This window comes from Stenella coeruleoalba (genome assembly GCF_951394435.1).
Source record: "Stenella coeruleoalba genome assembly, chromosome: 2".
Taxonomy (NCBI): domain Eukaryota; kingdom Metazoa; phylum Chordata; class Mammalia; order Artiodactyla; family Delphinidae; genus Stenella; species Stenella coeruleoalba.
The window spans coordinates 133,292,264-133,314,866 of NC_137147.1; the positions used below are offsets into that span (position 1 = coordinate 133,292,264).

At 39.7% G+C, this 22,603-nt stretch overlaps 1 protein-coding gene across 1 annotated transcript in view; it reads right to left on the reverse strand.

Moving 5' to 3' along the window:
- Window positions 1-16,176: 16,176 nt before the first annotated feature.
- The window catches only part of PPCDC (phosphopantothenoylcysteine decarboxylase), a 57,921-nt gene continuing 51,494 nt past the window's right edge, over window positions 16,177-22,603 (reverse strand). The window contains exons 6-7 of the transcript XR_013827011.1: window positions 20,683-20,861; window positions 16,177-16,313 (exon numbers count right to left, since the gene is read on the reverse strand). The gene's annotated coding sequence lies outside the window, so the exon portion shown is untranslated. The remainder of the gene's footprint in view (window positions 16,314-20,682; window positions 20,862-22,603) is intronic.

A 22,603-nucleotide genomic window follows, 5' to 3' on the forward strand; every position in this document is an offset into this window, starting at 1 on the left:
ACTTGCACACTGAAATCTACAGAACATCACTGAAAGAAATTAAAGAAGACTTTTATATATTTATAGAAAGATATCTCATGTCTGTGGATTGAAAGACTTAATATTGTTAAGATGGCAATACTCCCCAAATTGGTCTACAGATGTAGTGGAATCCCAATCAAAATCCCAGCTGCCTTTTTTTTGCAGAAATTGAAAAGCTGATTCTAAAATTCATATGGAAATGCAAGAGACCCAGAATAGTCAAAACAATCTTGAAGAAGACGAACAAAGTTGGAGGAATCACACTTCCTGATGTCAAAACTTACAACAAAGCTACAGTAAGCAGGACTGTGTAGTATGGCATGAGAATAGACATGTAGATCAATGACATAGAATTGAGAGTCCAGAAATAAACCCTGACATTTGTGGTCAATTGATTTTCAGCAAGGGTGCCAAGACAATTCAGTGTGGAAAAAATAGTCTTTTAAAAAAATGATACTAGGATACTGGATAACTACATGCAAAAGAATGAAGTTAACCTCTTCCTTACATCATACACAAAAATTAACTCCAAATAGATTATATTCCTAAATGTAAGAGCTTAAAAATCTAAAACTCTTAGAAGAAAACATGGGCATAAACTTTCATGACCTTGGGTTAGGCAAAGCCGTCTAAGATGCAACAGCAAAAGCAAAAGCAACAAAAGAAGAAATAAATAAATTGTACTTCATCAAATTTTAAAACTTTGGGCTTCAAAGGATACTGTTAATTAAGTGAAAAGATAACCCAGAGAGAAAAATTTTTTGCAAATCATGTAACTGCTAAGGTACTCGTATCCAGAATACATAAAAGCTCTTACAACTCAACAACAGGAAGACAAACAACCCAATTAAAATTTTGGCAAAAGGTTGAATAGATATTTCATCAAAGAAAGCTTTTTAAAAATTAAACATGTACCTACTATACAATCAAGCAATTCTACTCCTAGTGATCTTCCCAAGAGAAATGAAAGCATACATTTACCAGACAAAAACTTGTTTATGAACATTCATAGTAGCATTATTTATAATAGTCTAAAACTGGAACAATCCAAATGTTTATCAATTGGTAGATGGATAAAAAAATGTGATATATCCTTATAATGTAATACTATATATCAATAAAAAAGGAACAAACTATTGGTAAATGCTATAACATTAAAGAATCTCAAAAACATTATGCTAAATGGAAAAGAACAGAAATAAAATATTACATAGTGAATCATTTTATTCATACAAAATTCAAATAATGTAACTCCATAAAGATATAAAACAGATCACCAGTTGCCCTGGGGTGGGAGCAGAGACTGAGAACAAATGGGCACAAGGGAATTTTTGAAGTGACGAAAATTTTCTAAAACTATATTGTGGTGATGGTAGTACAAATTTATTTATTTTCTTTTCCTCTTTTTCTTTTTGTGGTTGTACAACTTTAAACTTAAAACAAGTGAGTTTGATGGCATGTAAATTAAAAATCCTCAATCACAAGACAAAAAAGCCCACAGCTTAAAAAATATGGAAAAGATTTTAACAGAAACCTCACCAAAGAAGATACATAGATGACAATAAGCACATTCTAAATGCTCAATATCATTCATCATTAAGAAAATGAAAGTTAAAATTACAATATGATACCATTACATACCTATTAGAACAGCTAAAAGAAAAATGGAGAGAAAGGAGAGTACCTGGAGTTCTTATGCGTGACTGGGTGAGACTGTAAAACAGCACAATCATTTTGCTGGATGGAATTATACAATGGTACAGCCACTTGGAAGACAATTTGGCAGTCTCTCATAAGGTAAAACATATACTTACCATATGCCCCAGCAATCTGACTCGTAGGTGTTTACTCATGAGAAGTGAAAACATACACCTACCCCTCAAAATCTGTATATTAACGTTTATACCAGAGTTGAGGAGACAGAGTTGAGAATTCGGGAAGGAGAGGTGGCTAGAATTTGCAGGGCAGAGTATTGGAAAGAGAAAACTTTACAGAGAAAGGGAGCTCCAGTAATCTTTAGTCTTCAGCTGAGTACTGAATAGCACATATGTGTGAGAATACTACCAAGGCCAGGGAAAGAGCCACTGAAAAGGACAGGAGGAACAATCACCAGAACTGACAAAACTGGGAATAGTTCATGTTCCCAACAGCTGTGTGCAAGGACCTCCTGACAAAGTACACAACAGAGAGAGGCTTCAGAAAGGTATTGCCAATGAGCCCTAGGATAAAGACTACTCTGGAGCCATGTAAAAAAAAAAGCTCATAAGCAAGTCTCAAAAGGGTCACATTGTTTCCAAATAACTGCATGTAAGATCAAAGATCAAAATCAAAGAAATACAAAAAACTCCAGAACACAATTTAAAATGACAATATCTAGTATCCAATAAAAAAAGTACCAGGTATAGAGGAAGATTCTGGGAAGATATCAGAGTAGGAAGCACCAGGAATCTGTCTCCCCACCTGGAATTGCATTGGCAGAATCTGTCTGATATAACTATTTTGGAAATCTGGAGTCTATTGAAGGTTTGCAGCTTCCAGGGGAAGACTTGGATGGTGAATTGTAGCTAATTTCAGCCAACTTCAGTTCTTAGCACAGTAGCAGCTACCCATCTTCCACCCCCACGGCCACATGGCAGGCAGCTGTGTACATATTCCTGCAACAGCTTACATGCAGTATGTGGAAGCAAGGGGGTACAAAAAGGACCCTGTCCTCCAAATACCAGGGATCTCTTTTCTGATGGCTGATTGCTGCTTCTGATTACAGAGGTGGAGACAAAGAGGTGGGCAGCCATTTTTGTTGCACCTCTCCCATTGTTGCAAGCTCCTCCCTCTCTAGCTGAAATGACTTCCATGGGATTTAAAGGGATGGCACTTTTCATCCACCCTTCATTTTTATCTTTTTCCCCTTTCAGGAACCAGACATTGAAGACTAGGACATTCAAAAACAAATTCATATACAGGGAAAATTAGAAAGTGACCGTGAATGCCCAGGAAAAGTCTCAGGAAAGACATGAGAAGACATTAAATTCATAACTCAGGCTGATCTTCAGCACAAAGCCTGCCTACAACAATCAAAAAAAGAAAACAATAAAACAAAACCCAGTAAACTCTGGGGAAGGGGATAATCTGATTTCCAAAATTACCATATTATTAGATTCAAATATCCAGTCTTCACAAAAAATGACAAGCCATACCAAGAAACAGGAAAGGAAAAAAATTAAATCAACAGAAACTATCTCTGAAAAAGACATAATCATAGATATACTACACAAATACTTTAAAACAACTATCTTAAAGATGCTCAGAGAACTGAAGGAAGATGAGATAAAGTCAAGAAAATGATGTGTGCACAAAATGGAAATATCAGTAAAGAGATAGAAATCTTACGAAGGAACCAAAATGAAATTTTGGAGCTATAAAGTACAAAAACTGAAATGAAAAACTCACTAGAGTGATTCAAAGGCAGATTTGAGCAGGAAGAAGAAAGAATTAGCCAACTTGAAGATAGAACAATGAAAATTATTGAGTCTGAGGAAAAGGAAGAAAAGAGATTGAAGAAAAGTAAACAGATCCTAAGACACCTATGGGACACCATCAAGAGGACCAAAATAAGCACTGTGGCAGTCCCAGAAGGAGATGAGAGACAGAAAGGGATAGAGAGAATATTTGAAGATATAATGACTGAAAACTTAATAAATTCGATGAAAGACATAAATATGAACATGCAGGAAGCTCAATAAACTCCAAGTAAGAGGAATTCAAAGAGATTCACACCAAGACTCATAATCAAACTATCAAAAGCCAGACAAAGAGAATCCTAAGAGCAGCAAGAGAGAAGTGAAAAATCACACACAAAGGATCCTTAATAAGATAATTGTCAGATTTCTCATTAGAAATTTTTGAGGCCAAAAAACAGTGGGCCCCTATATTTGAAGTACTAAAAGAAAAAAAAGTCAACCAAGAGTCCTATATACACCAAAACTGTTCTCCAAAAGTGAGGGAGAAATCAAGAAATTCCCAGATAGATAAAAGCTGAGGGAGATTGTGACCAATAGACCTGCCCTGCAAAAAATGCTCAAGGCAGTCCTGCAAGCTGAAAAAAAAGGATACTAGGCAGTAACTCAAAGTCATATATAGAAAAAAGATATCAGTAAAGGTAAATACATGGGCAAATAAGATGCTAGTGTTATTGTAACAATGGTTTGTAACTGCACTTTTTGTTTTCTACTAAAATATTCAAAGAAAAAAAGCAATTATTAGTATAAATGCTAGTATTACTGTAACTTTGGTTTGTAACTCCAAATCTTGTTTGCTGGATAATTCAAGAGATTAGTGCATTTAAAGAATTATTAGTTTATGTTTTGGGGCACACAATTTATAAAAATGTCATTTTGTGACATCAGTACCTGAAAGGGGTGGGGATGGAGCTATAAAGGAACAGAGTTTTTGTATGTTATTAAGTTAAGCTGGTATAAATTCAAATCAGAGTTGTTCTTTTCTGTTCTTTTTTTGCAGTACACGGGCCTCTCACTGTTGTGGCCTCTCCCATTGCAGAGCACAGGCTCCGGACGCGCAGGCTCAGCAGCCATGGCTCACGGGCCTAGCTGCTCCACGGCATGTGGGATCTTCCCGGACCGGGACACGAATCCGTGTCCCCTGCATCGGCAGGCAGACTCTCAACCACTGCGCCACCAGGGAAGCCCAAATCAGAGTATTTTAACTTTAAAATGTTAAATGTAATCCCCATGGTAATCACAAAAAAATAGCTATAGAATATACACAAAAGGAAATGAGAAAGGAATTCAAACGTTTTACTACAAAAAAAGAACTCAACACAAAAGACAAGAATGCATAAAATAAGAAACAAAAAGGCTATAAGGCATATAGAAAACAAATAGCACAATGACAAGTAATTCCCTCTTATAATTACATTAATATAAACACTCCAATCAAAGACAGAGATTGGCAGAATGGATAAAAACACATGATCCAACCATGCTGTCTATAAGAGACTCGCTTGAGATCCAAAGACACAAACAGGTTACAACTGAAAGGGTGGATGGGCTTCCCTGGTGGCATGGTGGTTAAGAATCTGCCTGACAATGCAGGGGACACAGGTTCGAGCCCTGGCCCGGGAAGATCCCACATGCCTCGGAGCAACTAAGTCCGTGTGCCACAACTACTAAGCCTGTGCTCTAGAGCCCGCAAGCCACAACTACTGAGCCCACGTGCCACAACAACTGAAGCCCGCGCACTTAGAGCCCATGCTCCACAACAAGAGAAACCACTGCAATGAGAAGCCTGTGCACTGCAATGAAGAGTAGCCCCTGCTCGCCACAACTAGAGAAAGCCTGTGCACAGCAATGAAGACCCAATGCAGCCAAAAATAAATAAATAAAATAAACAAATTTATTTTAAAAAAAGATTTAAAAAAAGAAAAAACAAAACTGAAAGGATTGAAAAAGATTTTCCGTGCAAATTGTAACCAAAAGAGAGCAAGAGTGGCAATACTAATATCATACAAAATAGATTTTAAATCAAAAAAGTTTATAAGAGCAAATGTAGGATATTATGTAATAATAAGTGATTCAATACAGCAAGAATATGCAAGCAGTATAAACATTTAGGCACCTAATGACAGATCATCAAAATATATGAAGCAAGAACTGACAGAATTGAAGGGAGAAATAGGCACGATTACAAGAATTGGAGGTTTCAATATCTTCTTCACAATAATGGATAGAACAACCAGACAGAACATAAGTAAGGAAATAAAGGACTTAAACAACATAATAAACCAACTAGATCTAACACACGTATACAGAACACTCTACCTAACAACAGAATACACATTCTTCTCAAACGCACATGGGACATGTGGTAGGGTAGACTGTATGTTAGGTAGGGTAGACTGTATGTTAGGTAGGGTAGACTGTATGTTAGACCACAAATTGTCTCAATAGATTTGAAAAATAGATATCATACAAAGTATCTTCTCTGATCAAAATGGGGTGAAGTTAGATATAAATAAAAAGGAAATTTCACAAATTGTAGAAATTAAACAACACACTTCTTAAAATAAATTTATTTATTTATTTACGGCTGTGTTGGGTCTTTGTTGCTGTGCACGGGCTTTCTCTAGTTGCGGCAAGCAGGGGCTACTCTTCATTGTAGTGCATGGGCTTCTCACTGCAGTGGCTTCTCTTGTTGCAGAGCACGAGAACTAGGCCCACAGGCTTCAGTAGTTGTGGCATACAGGCTCAGTAGCTGTGACTCGTGGGCTCTAGAGCGCAGGCTCAGTAGTTGTGGTGTACAGGCTTAGTTGCTCTGCAGCATGTGGGATCTTCCCAGATCAGGGCTCAAATTCGTGTCCCCTGCAATGGCAGGCAGATTCTTAACCACTACACCACCAGGGAAGTCCCTAAACCACACACTTTTAAATAACCAATGTATCAAAGAAGAAATCACAAGGAAAATTAGAAAATACTTAGAGATGAATGAAAATGAAAATACAACATACAAAAACTTATAGGAGGCAGCAAAAGCAGAGCTAAGGGGAAATTTGTAGCTATGAATGATTGCATTAAAAAAACAAGAAAGATCTCAAAACAACCTAACTTTACAACTTAAGGAACTAGAAAAAGAAGAACAAACTAAACCCAAAGCTAGCGGAAGGAAGAAAATAATAAAGATTAGCACAGAGATAAACAAAATAGAGAATAGAAAAATAACAGAAAAAGCAATGAAACCAAAAGTTGGCTCTTTGAAAAAAATCAACAAAATTGACAAACTTTTAGCTAGATGGACTAAGAAAAAGATAGAGGACATTCAAATTACTAAAATCAGTAATGAAAGTAGAGATAACTAACAATTCTACAGAAAAAACAAAAAGGATCATAAGAGAGTACAATTACAATTGTACGCCAACAAATTGGATAACCTTGATGAAATGGAAAATTTCCTAGAAACAGAAAACCTAACAAGACAAAAGCATGAAGAAATAGAAATCTGAATAGACCCATACCTAGTAAGGGGATTGAATCAGGAATTCAAAATCTACCAATAAAGAAAAGCCCTAGACCTGATGGATTCACTGGTGAATTCCATCAAAGATTTAAAGAGGAACTAATACCAATCCTTCAAACCTTTCCAAAAAAAGTGAACAGGAGGGACATTTCCTAACTCATTCTATGAGATCAGCATAACTCTGATACCAAAGAGATACAACGACACTATAAGAAAAGAAAACTACATCAACATCCCTTATAAACATTGCTGCAAAAAATCCTCAGCAAAATACTAGCAAACAGAATTCAGCAGCATATTAAAAAGATTATACAGCATGAACAAGTGGAATTTATTCCTGGAATGCAAGGATGGTCCAACATAGCAAAATCAATCAATGTAATATCCCACATCAACAGAATGAAGGAAAAAAAACACATGATTATCTCAATTGATGCAGAAAAGAATTTGAAAAACTTCAAGACCCTTTTATAATGAAAACAGTCAACAAACTAAGAAACTACCTCGACATAATAAAAGCCATATATGAAAAACCCACAGTGAACATCATACTCAATTGTGAAAGAAAGCTTTTCCTCTAAGATCAAGAATAAAGCAAGGGGGACTTCCCTGGTGGTCCAGTGGTTAAGAATCTGTGACCTACTAGAGAATGGACTTGAGGATATGGGGAGGGGGAAGGGTAAGCTGTGACAAAGTGACAGAGTGGCATGGACATATATACACTACCAAACGTAAAATAGGTAGCTAGTGGGAAGCAGCTGCATAGCACAGGGAGATCAGCTCGGTGCTTTGTGACCACCTAGAGGGGTGGGATAGGGAGGGTGGGAGGGAGGGAGACGCAAGAGGGAAGAGATATGGGAACATATGTATATGTATAACTGATTCACTTTGTTATAAAGCAGAAACTAACACACCATTGTAAAGCAATTATACTCCAATAAAGATGTAAAAAAAAAAAGTGTGTAACCTAAGTCTAATCATAAGGAAACATTTGACAAGCCAAACTGAGGGATAGTCTACAAAATAACTGATCTGTATTCATTAAAAAAAAAAAAGAATCTGCCTTCCAATGCAGGGGAAGTGGGTCCGATCCCTGGTCAGGGAACTAAGATCCCACATGCCGTGGAGCAACTAAGCCCACACGCTCTGGAGCCTGCCCACCACAACTAGAGAGAAGCCTGTGCACCGCAATGAAAGATCCTGTGTGCCGCAGCTAAGTCCCAATGCAGCCAAAAATAAAAATAAATATTAAGAAAACACCTAATATGATTAAAAAAAAAGAATAAAGAAAGGATGTCTGCTTTCATCACTTCTGTTCAACATAGCATTGGAACTTCTAGCCAGAGCAATTAGACAAGAAAAAGAAATAAAAGCATCCAAATTGAAAAGAAAGAAGTAAAATTATCACTGTTTACAGATAATATGATTGTACATGTTGAAAACCCTAAAGATTTCACAACAACAAAAGAAACATGATAGATCTAATAAATTAATTCAATAAAACAGGATACAAAGTCAACACACAAAAATCAGCTGCATTTTTATACAAAAACAATGACCAATCTGAAAAAGAAGTTATAAAAATAATTCCATCTACAATTGCTTCAAAAAGAATAAAATACTTAGGAATTTCCTTAACCAAGGAGGTGAAAGATTTGTATGATGAAAACTATAAAACATTGATGAAATAAATTAAACATATAAATAAATGCAAATACATCTCATACTCAAGGATTGGAAGACTTTATATTGTTAAAATGTCAATACTATCTAAAACAATCTACAGATTCAATGCAATTCCTATCAAAATCCCAATAACTTCTTTGTGAAAATAGAAAAAAAAATCCTAAAATTCATATGCAATCTCAAAAGACCTCGAATGCCCGAAACAATCTTGAAAAAGAAAAATAAAACTGGAGGGCTCACAGTTCCTGATTTCAAAACTTACAACAAAGCTACAGTCATCAAAACATGTGGTATTGGCATAAAGATAGACATATAGACCAATGGAATAGGATAGAGACCCCAGAAATAAGCTGTCACATATATGGTCAATGATTTTTGACAAAGGTGCCAACACCATTCAATGAGGGAAAGTACATTCTTTTCAACAAATGATGCTGAGAAAATTGGATATCCACATGCAAAAGAATGAAGGTGGATCCTTAACACCATATGTAAAAACTCACTCAAAGTGGATGGAGGACCTAAATGTAAGACCTAAAACAACAAAACTCTTGGAAGAAAGCATAGGACCAAAACTTCACAACACTGGATTTGGCAATGATTTCTTGGATATGACACCAACAGTACAGGTAACAAAAGAAAAAAATAGACAAATTAGACTTCATGAAAATTAAAAATTTTTGTGCATCAAAGACACTATCCACAGAGTAAAAAGGCAACACACAGAATGGGAGAAAATGTTTGCAAATCATACATCTTATAAGGGATTGTTATCCAGAATACATAGAGAACTCAACAACAACAACAAAACCATCTGATTCAGAAACAGGCAAAGGACTTGAGTAAACAGACATTTCTCTGAAGAAGATATATGAATGGCTAACAAGCACATAAAGATGCTCAATATCACTGGTAATTAGGAAAATGCAAATCAAAACTACAATGAGATACCACCTCACACCCATTAGGATGGCTACTATTAAAAAAAAACAACAACAGAAAACAAGTGTTGGTGAGGATGTGGAGAGATTGGAACACTTGTGCACTGTTGGTGGGAATGTCAAATGGTAAAACTCCTGTGGAAAATGGTATTATGGTTCCTCAAAAAATTAAAAATAGAGTTACCATATAACCCAGCAATTCTACTTCTGGGTATATATCCAAAATAATTGAAAGTAGGGTGTCAAAAACATATTTGTACATGCATGTTCACAGCAGCTTTATTTACAACAGCTGAAACACAGAAGCAAACCAAATGTGCATTGATGAATGAGTGGATGAACAAAATGTAGCATATACACACAATGGAATATTATTCAGCCTTAAAAAGGAAGGAAATTCTGCAATATGCTATAACATAGATAAACCTTGAGGACATTACACTAAGTGAAATAAGCCAATCACAAAAAGAAAAATACTGTATGATTCCACTTAGATGAGGTACTTAGTGGAGTCAAATCCATAGAGACAGAAAGCAAAATGGTGGTTACCAGGAGTTGGGGCTAGGGGAGAATGAGGAGTTATTGTTTAATGGGTCTAGAGTTTCAGTTTTACAAGAAGAAAAGAGTTATGTGGATGGACGGTGGTGATGGTTACACAACAACACGAATGTATTTTAATATCACTGAACTGTGCACTTAAACATGGTTAAAATAATAAATGTTATGTTATGGGTATTTTACCACAATGAAGAAATGAAAAAACTAGAGAACATTGGGGGCTACACTGTATGACTACAAACACAATGGGGTTCATAGAAGACTTCCATGTGGGTCTGGAAGGATAACTCAGTAATGGTGAGAAGGAGAAAAAGAGCTTGGCTCCTAGGGAAACTGGGAGGAGGCCAGGCTGACAGGAACAGAGGTAAGGCTGGAAAGCATCAGAAAAATTCCATGGCACAGTCAGAGCAAAACCCTACTGCAGACATGATTAGTAGTCATATATATATATATATATATATATATATATATATACACACATATATATAGAATGGATCATTTTATTTCATTTTTTGGCCTCAGGGCATGTGGGATCTTAGTATTTTAGTTCCCCGACCAAGGATCGAACCCACGTCCCCTGCATTGGAAACACAGAGTCCCAACCACTGGACCACCAGGGAAGTCCCAGTAGTGATATTTTTTAAAAGGTCATCAGGAGTATAGCATGTAAGGAGGAGTGGAGGGGGAAACCTGTTAGAAGCTGAGCACAAAGAACCTGAACTAAGGCATAGAGGCAGAAGTAGGAAAAGGGGGGAAGGAAAGAAAGGAGGGAGAAGGGAAGGCAAGCAGTGTGAAAGAGGGATTGATTTAGTGAGAGAAGAAATGGTAGGCCTGAAGAAGAAAAAGGCAGACAGGAATCAAGGTTTCTCAGGTGGGATCATCACCAACAGAAGAGGGCCTTAGGAATAGTAATAAATCATCCTACATATGCTCATCAAATCCTACTCTCCCAACAAGAGTTCAAAAGAGAAGCTGTTCATATAATATCATAGTAAAAGCATTTCTCCCTCTTCCCTTGTCCACTCACTAAATACTTAGAATGGGCAGGTACTGTACCACCGGGTCTGCCGGCTGGGGCCCGAGATAGGGCCTCGGGGTAGGTGGAAGGGATCACGCGAGGAAAGGCAAGGGGTCCAGTGCCAAGAGACTGCACACTGCTGGGAACGTGGTAAGGACGCACTGGGAGAGAGACACTGTATCCGGGCTGCAGCCAGACTCAGAGGAGGCTTCAATGCCATCACCCTGAAAGTGGTGGCGGACCACAGAGGGCTGCCAGCAAGTAAGCCACATAGAGGCGAAACGGACTAAAGCGGGCTGCTGCAGTGCATCAGAGGCCTCTCCAACGCGCCCACGCTGGGAATTCCAGCTAAGAAATGAAGTTGCACAGGAAGATCTGCTTGTCTGCAAACTAAGGGATGGGCAACCTGCATACACTGCATCCTCTGAGGTTGAGAAAATGCACTGGGGGTGGCCTGCCTGTTTATCATTCCCTCTTGTTGCTCTGAGGCTGGCTGTTTGTCTGGGGTGACACTGTTTCCTGCCTTCTGCTAATTGGCCAGTGAGACACACCTTGGGGGCGATGAATCTTGTGGTTTCAATTCACACACAAATGTGTCCAGGTCATGTGTTTCTGCTCCTGATTACAGGTACCTCAGGCCGCTTTCCACAAAGGCCCTCTCTGTGACAATTGATAAAATGATAGAGATCTAATGTTGCTACCATCTTGCCAAAAGACCTCATTTTCTTTCCTGCTTAGGCAACATTCCATTTAGGCAAATGATCTGTGTCTATACTATCTCACTACTCCTCCTCATACCCTCTCTGAAGCAGCATACTTTGGTCACCTTGCTACTTCCTTGCTTGCAAGTTAGTAAAATTGACTTATTCTCAAGAAAACAAATTAACAGGTATATGAAGAAGTAGGAAAATGTGACCCATAATGTAAGAAAAATAAATCAGTAGAGACAGACTCAAAAATGACAGAGATGATAGAATTAGTAGACAAGGACATTAAAACCGCAGTTATAAACATATTGCATATCTTCAAAAAAGTAGACAAAACCTGAGCATAGTGAGACATGAAAAGTATTTTTTCAAATGCAAATTTAGGGACTTCCCTTGTGGTGCAGTAGTTAAGACTCCACACTCCCAATGCAGGGGGCCTGGGTTCAATCTCTGGTCAGGGAACTAGATCCCACATGCACGCTGCAACTAAGGAGCCAGCAAGCCGCACTAAGGAGCCTGCCTGCCGCAACTAAGACCCAGTGCAATCAAATAAATAAATATTTTTTAAAGCAAATTTAATTACTAGATAATAAAAATATGCTATGTGAGATTACAAATGCATTAGTTGCGGTTAGTAGTAGACTAGACACTGAAGAAGAAAAGATTAGTGAATTTGAAGACATAGCAGTAGAAATTATCCAAAATGAAATATATATAGAAAAAAAAGACTGAAAAAAAAAAGGAGTTGAGCAAAAGTGAGCTGTGGGACAACACCAAGAAACCTAATATATATGTAATTGCAGTTCCAGAAGAAGAGGAGGGAGAAAGCAGGACAGAAAAACATTTGAAGAATCCAAATTTGTTGACAATTACCAACAGTTACAAAAAAGCTCAATGAACCCCAAACAGAAGAAACATGAAGGAAACCACACCAAGGTACATCATAAACAAATTGCTTAAAATCAGTGATCTTCAAAAGACACTGTTTACAAAATGAAAAGGCAATCTACAGCCTGGGAGAAAATATCAATTCAGTGTCCAATAAATATGTCTATTGAATTTATAAACATCAGCAATAAAGTCAGAAAATGCAATTAAAAATTTACAATAGCAATGAAAAATATAAGGTCATTGAAAATAAATCTAACAAAAGATGTGCAAAATATTTATGTAGAAAACTATAGCACTTTATTGAAAGGCAATAAGAAAACCAAACACAGCAACACCATGTTCATGGATAGAAAGATTCAATATTGTAAAGTTGTTATTTCTCCCCAAATTGTCCTATAGCTGTATTACTTTTCCAATCAAGTCCTAACAGAATTTTTTACACATAAAGCCAAAAAAAGATTAGTAGTCAAATCCTATAAATCAATCAGGAAGACAAAATATCCAATAGAAAAATTTTCAGAAGCACAAACAGGCATTTGCGTTTTTCACAGAAAACACAAACGGCCCATTAAGTTTATCAAAATATACTTAACCTTGTTAGTAGAAAGGGAAATGCAAATAAAAACACAAATTACCATTTCATGCCCACTGGTTTGGAAACATTTTTAAAGATTGACAAAATGTTGGCAAAATGTAACTATTAAACTGCTGTGGGACTAAAAATTAGTACACTCACTTTGAAGAACAATTTTACATTATTTGGTGAAGGTGAATATTCACATACCCTTTGATCCAGCAATTCCACTCCTGCAGACATGAACAGAATATTCCCAGAGCACTGTTTAAAATAGCAATAAAAATGGAAACAACCTAAATGTCCATTACAATAGAATGAATAAAAACTTATGGGGCTTCCCTGGTGACGCAGTGGTTGAGAATCTGCCTGCCAATGCAGGGGACACGGGCTCGAGCCCTGGTCTGGGAAGATCCCACATGCCGCGGAGCAACTAGGCCTGTGAGCCACAACTACTGAGCCTGCACGTCTGGAGCCTGTGCTCCGCAACAAGAGAGGCCGCAATAGTGAGAGGCCCGTGCACAGCGATGAAGAGTGGCCCCCACTTGCTGCAACTAGAGAAAGCCCTCGCACAGAAATGAAGACCCAACACAGCCAAAAATAAATAAATAAACAAAATGACGGAGGAATTATGTTTAAAAAAAACAAAAAAAAAAACCCTTATGGTTCAATCACACAATAGAATATTGAAGTGAAGTAAAAAACTATACCTCCATGAAACATGGATTGTATTTTCTAAAGATGACCATCACAATATATCCCATCCTACATATTCTTCTCTCCTTCTTAGATGCCAGTGACACGAATATTAGATCTTTTTTTATAGTCCCCTGGGTCCCTGGGGTTCTGTGCACTTTTTTTTTTCCAGTTTTTTCTCTCTGCTGTCCAGATTGGGTAATTTCTAGTGTTCTATTTTTCAGTTCATGGATTCTTTCTTCTGTCCCCCTCCATTTTGCTGTTGAGCACATTCACCAAGTTGTTTTGTTTTTTTTTTTCACCAAGTTTTTTATTTGGTTATTGAATTTTTCAGTTCCAAAATGTCCATTTGGTTCTTCTTTATAACTTATATTTCTTTGCTGAGACTTTCTCTGTTTTAATTTGTTTCAAGTGTGTTGCAGTTGCTTACTGAAGCATTGTATGATGGCTGCTTTTAAATCTTCATCAGATAATTCTAACATCTCTGACATCTCGAGTTTGGCATCTATTTCTTTCTTTTTTCCTTCAGTGTGAGGTCTTCTTGGCTATTGGTATGACAAGTAATTTTCTACCCAAACCTGGGTATTTTAGCTATTATGTCATGAGACTCTGGATCTTATTTAAATGTTTTGTTTTAGCTGGCTTCCTCTGACACTGGTCCAGCAGAGGAAGGGAGGTGCTACCTCATTATGGCAAGGCAGGGTTTGACATCCAGGTTCCCCACTCAGCCTCCATATTAGTCATCTCAGGCTTCCATAACTAAACACCACAGACTGGGTGGCTTAAATGATAGAAATTTATTGTCTCACATTCTGGAGGCTGGAAAGTCCAAGATCAAGATATTGGCATTTGCTTTCTAGTGAGACCTCTCTCCTTGGCTTGCAGTTGGCCACCTATTCCCTCTGTCCTCATATGGCCTTTTCTCTGTGCACTTGCATCCCACGTGTCTCTTCCTCTTCTTATAAGGACATCTATCGGATTAGGACCTCACCCTTATGACCTCGTTTAACCTTACTTACCCCCTTAACAGCCCTATCTCTAAACATTGTATCATCAGGGGTTACAGCTTTAACTTATGAATGGGGGAGGGCACAATTCAGTTCATAACAGCCTCCACTGACTCTTAAGTGGGGAGTATTATGTGTTATTTCTGGGAGGGCATGGGAATTCTGGCTCCCATTACACCTCCCTGGCTGTGAGGAGTAGGTGTGTCTCCTACTGCCCCCTGAATTTATGACCTCTACTTACACTATACTATTCAGGATAGTAGTAACCTCTGGAGTCGTGAGAGCAGATATGATTTGGGAAGAGACATAGAAGGCTCCAAGGAATTGGATGTGTTTTATTTTCTAGTTGGGAATTAAGTATGTTGGTATTAATTATACTATTATTATTTAAACTTGTACATATATGTTATATAAGGCATATTCTTTTGTATATATGATATATTCCAGAATTCAAAAAATAAAAAGATAGAAAAACCCAGCCACAACAAAATAGAAATATGGTCTCTCTACTTAGAATATTTATAACCTAGCTGAGGTCCTCAGAAATAACAATCTACCATCTGTGGTATTAAGCATTATCTATGTGCCAGGCATTATACTAAGCACTTCATAAACATCATCTTACTTATTCCACACAACTCTCCTAGGAGGTAGATGTTAATCAATTTCACAGATGAGGAAACTCAGGCTCAAAGAGGTCAGAATCACAGAGATGGAATTCAAGCCCAGGCCAGTCTGCAGAGCCCATACTCTTCAGCCCCTTAGCCCCCTGAATGAGGTTAAAACTAATTAATATCATTCATCCCAGTTGTCATGTGCCATACACCTGCCACAGCTAATAAAATCTCACAGAGAACATTAGACTCCAACAAGACAGATAATGTCTCTTGAGAGAACATTGTGGACAAGGTGACTACTAGTGGTGGCTCTACCAAAACTAGCCCAGGTTATGAGCTGGAGTGGGTCAGGATCTGCCCAGGTGAGCAGGGGTAGGGACTAGCCAGGCAGGCAAAAGCTGTTGCTGAGGCCTGTCAAACCATATGGGCAGGGCCTTGAAAGTTTGCAGAATTGGGAGGAAGGGGAGCCATAAATGGAGAACCATGAAAGGCATCTTACCTCCTCTTTCAAATGGAGGGATCCCAACAGTGGGGCAGGAGCAGTTGGAGCTGGAGGGAGATGGAATGGTGCCTGAAGGAGGAAAGTGCTAAAGATTAGAGCTAGTAATTGAGGCAGGAGCCAGGCATACGGCCACAGACAGACCCAGACATAGTGTGGCCTACCCTGTCCCACTGCTTTCTCTGTGGCATAGAAGGGAGGTCACAGAAATTGAGAGATTATTGTTTAGGTATATTAGCCATGAACTGTGGCCCTGTTGGGGAGCTGCATGTCCTGCCCTATGCAGCCTGCCCAACATGTTAGTAGCAAAGACCTGCCTGTACACTGGGGTGAGGGAAGAGGCTGAGCCACAGTCATGAGCCCACATGGTCACTGTCCATGAGAACGGTGGCTAAGGCCAAACAAGATAGGATTTTCCAGGGACTGTCAACTCCCACCATAAGGCCACGGGCTCTGGGATGGGGATCCTGGCAGGACTGCAGCTCAAAGTCAAGCTTGGAGTGTTGTACACCCCAGATTCAGACTGAGATCCTAGTAACTGAGCACTTGCCTAGGATGAAGGAAGCATGGTCAGTCACACCTGGGTACCCTTTTGGACATTAAACACAGAGAAGTTAGGAGCAAACCAGAAGGAGTGGCAAGGGGCCCACACCTTCCTCCTTAGAGCTGCTGAAAGGGCAGCTCTCCTTAACACCAGTACATCCTGGGGATGGGAAAGGGCAGTCAGTTCACAGCTAGTGGCTTATAACCTGGTCTGGCTGTACTAGTTGGGCCAAATAGATAGTACCTTAGGAATTTGATTATTATGACATAGTCTTCTTTTTCTCTCATAATACTTATTAACTTGAAATTTCTAATGTTCATGTGTCCATATCAGCTTTTTGGGGGTTAGTATTTATATGACATTGCTTTCTAACCTTTAACTTTTCTGTCTCCTTCTATTTAAAGTGAGCCTTTTGTAAACAGCAGAGTTAGATTTTGTTTTTTACCTAGTCTAATAATCCTTGTCTTTTAATTGACATATTTATACTATTCACATTAATTGTAATTACTGGCATAGTTGGGTTTACCTTGCTATTTATTTTCTATTTACCCTTTGTACTTTTATTCCTCCCTTTTGATTTTCCTTTGGGTTAATCAAGTTTTTTAATTTTTATTATTTCATTTTGCTCTACTATTAGCTTTTTAATTGCATCTTATTTTATTATGATTTTAGTGATCATCCTAGATATTACAATATGCATCCTTGATTTATGTCAATTTACTTTAAATTAGTATTTTTATAGTTAGTACTTAATGCAAATACCTTAGAACTGTTAATCCCCATCTTTGGTGCTATTGCTGACATATATTTACTTTTATGTTAAAAATCTTATGAGATATTATTCTTTTTAAGTTGGTTTTTATTTATTTTTAAATTTTATTTATTTATTTATTGGCTGTGCAGTTTGTGGGATCTTAGTTCCCAACCAAGATTGAACCTGGGCCCTTGGCAGTGGACGCATGGAGTCCTAACCACTGGACCACCAAGGAATTCTCTATTGTTGTTTTAAATAGTCAATATTCATTTATAATTATATACATTTGTATCTTTTGCTATGCCTTTCATTCCTTCCTGCAGTTCCCACAGGGATCATTTTTCTTCAGCCAGAAGAACTCCCTTAAGAATTTCCTGTAGTGCTGATGTGTACTAGTGACAAACCAGATTCTTTGAATTTTTGTCCACTTGAACATGTTTATTTTGCCTTCTTTTTTTTTTTTTTTTTTTTTGCGGTACACGGGCATCTCACTGTTGTGGCCTCTCCCATTGTAGAGCACAGGCTCCGGACGCACAGGCTCAGCGGCCATGGCTCATGGGCCCAGCCGCTCCGTGGCATGTGGGGTCCCCCCGGACCAGGGCATGAACCCGTGTCCCCTGCATCGGCAGGCAGACTCTCAACCACTGCGCCACCAGGGAATTCCTTGCCTTCAATTTTGAAAGATATTTTTCTGGGCATAGAATTCTAGATTGGTAGGGTTTTTTTCTTTCAGCATTTTAATAATGTCATTTCATTGTCTTCTGGCTTCCATAATCAGTCATCAGTGCTGTTAACTGATAATTAACTCCCTCTCTCTCTCCCCCTCCTTCTTTCTTTAAAAATATGGTTGCTTTTAGGATTTTCTGCTTTGTCTTTGATTTTCAGCACTTTACCTATGATAGGCCTAGGTGTAGTTTTCTTTATACTTATCCTTCTGGAGCTCACTGATATTCTTGAATCTGTGGCTTCATGCCTTTCATCATATTTGGAAAATTGTCAGTCATTATTTATTCAAGTATTTGAGCATGTCCCGCATATCTCTTATGCTCAGCTCTGTTTATTCCTCAATTCTTTTTCACTCTTGCTTCAGTCTGGATAAGTTCTATTGATTGGTCACTAATCTTGTCTTCTGCTGTATACAGTCTCCTGTTAAACCCATTCAGTGAGTTCTTAATTTCAGATATTGTATTTTGCAGTCTAGAATGCCAATTTTTTTCATTCTTATAGATTCAAATTTTCTGTTTAAATACTCAAGCCTTTCACCCATTTGGTCCATCTTTTGCTCTATTCTCTTTAACATATTATTCTTACTTATTTTAAAACATTTGTTTGAGGGCTTCCCTGGTGGCGCAGTGGTTGAGAGTCTGCCTGCTGATGCAGGGGACACGGGTTTGTGCCCTGGTCTGGGAAGATCCCACATGCTGTGGAGTGGCTGGGCCTGTGAGCCATGGCCACTGAGCCTGCGCGTCCGGAGCCTGTGCTCCGCAACGGGAGAGGCCACAACAATGAGAGGCCCGCGTACCGCAAAACAAAACAAAACAAAACAAAACATTTGTTTGAGATGTCACCTCCTGCTTGGTCTAGCTCCCTGCATCTCAGTTTGGAAAATGGCCTCAGGAAGAAAAGTGGGTAAATATGGGGCTCACCTTGTGTACCCTCCATCTGCCAAAGATCATAGCCCTGCTTTGCCTGCTGTCTAGTCCCTGCAAACTGTTGTCACATATATTTTGCTCACATTCATAGTTGTTTACCATGGAAGATTCTATCTAAAACCAATGACCCTACCATGACTAGAAGTTCCTCCCTTAGGGATTTGAGAGGTTGAGGCTAAGTTGAAAGGGTGCATGTCAAAGAGGCCATGAAGCTATCTGGACTCTGAGGTCATGCCCAGCAATCTAAGAGATTAAGAGGTAGAAACAATGAGTTTGCAGAAGCTGTGAGGAAGAGAACAGCTGAACATATGGTGTGGGGGCAGGGAGGGGGCTGTGTAAGAGAAGGAACAGACCGTGAAGGAGATCAGGGAGTGCCACAGAACCATCCACCATGCCCTGTTGTCCTGACTCCATAGTGCCCTGAATCCAGTGCCACACTCCATCCCCAGGGTCCATGCAGCAGGGAGAGCAGAGTGAGCAGGCAGTGGCAGGGGGCCTGGAGTGCCAAGTCTTAGGGTTCCAGTGGGCCACAGGGGCCTCTGCAGATGACTGGAAGAGGGAACAAGGAAGCAAGAACAGCCTTTGGGCCTGAGTCTCCCAGCCAGAGGGGCCATGTGGCCCCTGGGAAGAGGATGGGGCAGCTCTCTTGGAACTACCTTCCAACCAGAGGAAGCCAGTATCCCATGTCTACCAGGAGCACTGGGGCCCTCATTACTGTCCCCATTTATTTGCATCTTTTTGCATGTCATTTGTCATTTGCATGGGGTCTCATTTTATGTCAAATTCACAGTCTCTGCTTATTCCTCCCTATTTGGGTGTAGGGAAAAGTGGACCTTCAGCTAAATCCCCCTTGGGGAATTTTATTTTAACTCTCAGTATACCATCAGAGTCCTTTAAACCTAATTTTAATTTTTAAGTTTCTTTTTTGAGCAGTTTTAACTCTTCATAAGGATTGATATTTTATGACTTCTATCCTTTCACAGGGGTCTTCCAAAATCCAAAGAGAAATTTCAATTATCTTTTTAATAGAATAAAGCTTGTTCTATCTTACAATTGCCATAACAATCCATTGGATCCTTTATATATCCAAAATGTATCAATTACCATATTGATCCATTGAATCCTGGATAAATTCAAAATTTATCCTGGGGCTTCCCTGGTGGCACAGTGGTTGAGAGTCCGCCTGCCGATGTAGGGGACGTGGGTTCGTGCCCCGGTCCAAGAAGATCCCACATGCCGTGGAGTGGCTGGGCCCGTGAGCCATGGCCGCTGAGCCTGTGTGTCCGGAGCCTGTGCTCCGCGACAGGAGAGGCCACAACAGTGAGAGGCCCGCGTACCGCAAAAAAAAAATTTATCCTGATCTTAAAACATTTTGCTATTTCATCCTCCTAGGAACTATATTTCATCATTACTCATTAATTATTCTCAACCATGCTTTTTAAAAACAGAGACTAAAATAATAAAAAAAAAACAGAAGAATGATGGAATTACCTGGAAGGATGATTCAATAGTGATATGAATCATTACTATTCCACCATCTTTCAATTTTCTTATTGTTTTGTCCAAAGCATTAGACATCTTTCAAGAAGATGGAAACAAGAAGTCTGGAAACGTCTTTGTTTGTTTTAGCTTTCATTGTAGAAGATGAGAATTCAGAATATTTCATTTTCCTACAAAGAAGAAAGAGAAAAACAGGCATTTCATAGTTACTGAGGAATCATTAGATGAATGCAATGTGACAGATAGCAGCCACTCTAGACTACAATGATGATGGTAAAATTATATATAAGCAAAGTTGTGGACTATGAGTCTTCAGATATCTTAGATGAATTTTCTCAAATTCAAGAGTTGTCCCCATCTTCCCAGAGAGTGGAGAGCTAGAGACCAGAGAGGGATAGTTCTTTTCTAGGATCACCCAGCTCTTGCTCTGTTCTGTTGCACAGAGATGTGCCACCGAGCCAGCCTTTCTCATGGCAGGCATACGGTAGGTGCTTCCCTGCAAGCCTGAACAGGGCTGGCCCTTGAAGTGAGGAGGCTGTCCAAATCCCCGCTCCTGAGACCTGGCACTTGCCCAGCTCATCTGCCACTCTTCCTTGGGCCTTGGGGCTCTTGAAGCTGTGGTTTTCCTCTGGGTGGTGACTCAGTGCCCGCAGCCCACCCTGCATGTGAACCTCCCTTCCCCTGGGCCTCACTGACCGCCCTAAACCACAGGCAGCTGTGGTTTTCCTTAAAACAGCAACCACTAACTGCCAAGCCCACCCCACCTACCCTCCATTCCCCACTCCACCCGTCAGTGCCCTAGCCCCAACCTCAGGGCATCAACTGAAAGAGAACTGAAGGGAGTTGCATACGTCCATGGGACATGGTGTTTATAATGAGCTTTGCCTTTTATAGCATAAGTGTAAAAGATATACCCATTTAATAGACAGGGAGAACGAGGCCAAAATGTTTTAGGGGCTTCTTTCAAAGCAATCTATGCATTCCTTCAACTAGCATTCCTTAAAAGCCCGCTAAAACACAGGACAGTAGACACTGAGATGCGATGCCCATTTTCCCCTTCAGGGAAGGACTTGGTACCCAGGGGCAGGAGTATTGTGGGCTGTCAGCCCCTTGAGGGATTGCTTCAGCTGCAGATACTTGCTTTACCAGAGGTCATGTCCTTCTCTGGGTGTTCTATACACAAAGACTAATCTAGTTGGGGTATAAAGGCCCAGCTATTTCAACCCAGTGTGCGACTGTGACAGGCCATTCTGCTCCAAGCTCCCAATGAGGCAACCAAAGCTGGGGTGGGGCCTGCAGTGCAGCTCTGCCCAGTTCTGCCTCTTCCCCCTCCCTTCTACAGGCATCAATCTCAAGACGTCTCCTTAAAGAACATCCAGCATGCTAAACTTTGAGTCATAGTCTGCTTCCCGGAGAACCCACCCGCAATACTTGGCTTTCAAAGAGCTGTCAGCCTAGTGGCAGAGAGACACATAAACAACCAAAGTGGAGAAAGGATGGCCCCAGGGTGACACAGCCACCAGAGGCCCCCCAAAACAGGCTTTGGTGCACAGGCAGGGAGGATCTGGGAGGCACTGGGTAGCAGCATTGAGGCAAGAGCCTAAGCACCTCTTGCCACCCTAAAGCTGCAGCACAGACCCTTGGCTTGGAGGAGGGACAGGGTTCCCACCTGCTACCATGATTTTCTCTGACCTAGTCTGCTCCCATAAGCAACACCCCCCAGGGTGGCCCCCTCCCAACTTTCCTCCTCAAATACATATTCTTACTATGTTGGGTCCAGTTGCTTCTTACAGCCCCAGTGCCTTGTGGCCAGCCAGAGGCAGCTGCAGAGCTCCAGGGCTGCTCAAGGGAGCTGTTCTGGACCTTGAGGGCTCAGAAAGGAGAGCAGACCCTTAGGTCAAGCAAAGGAACC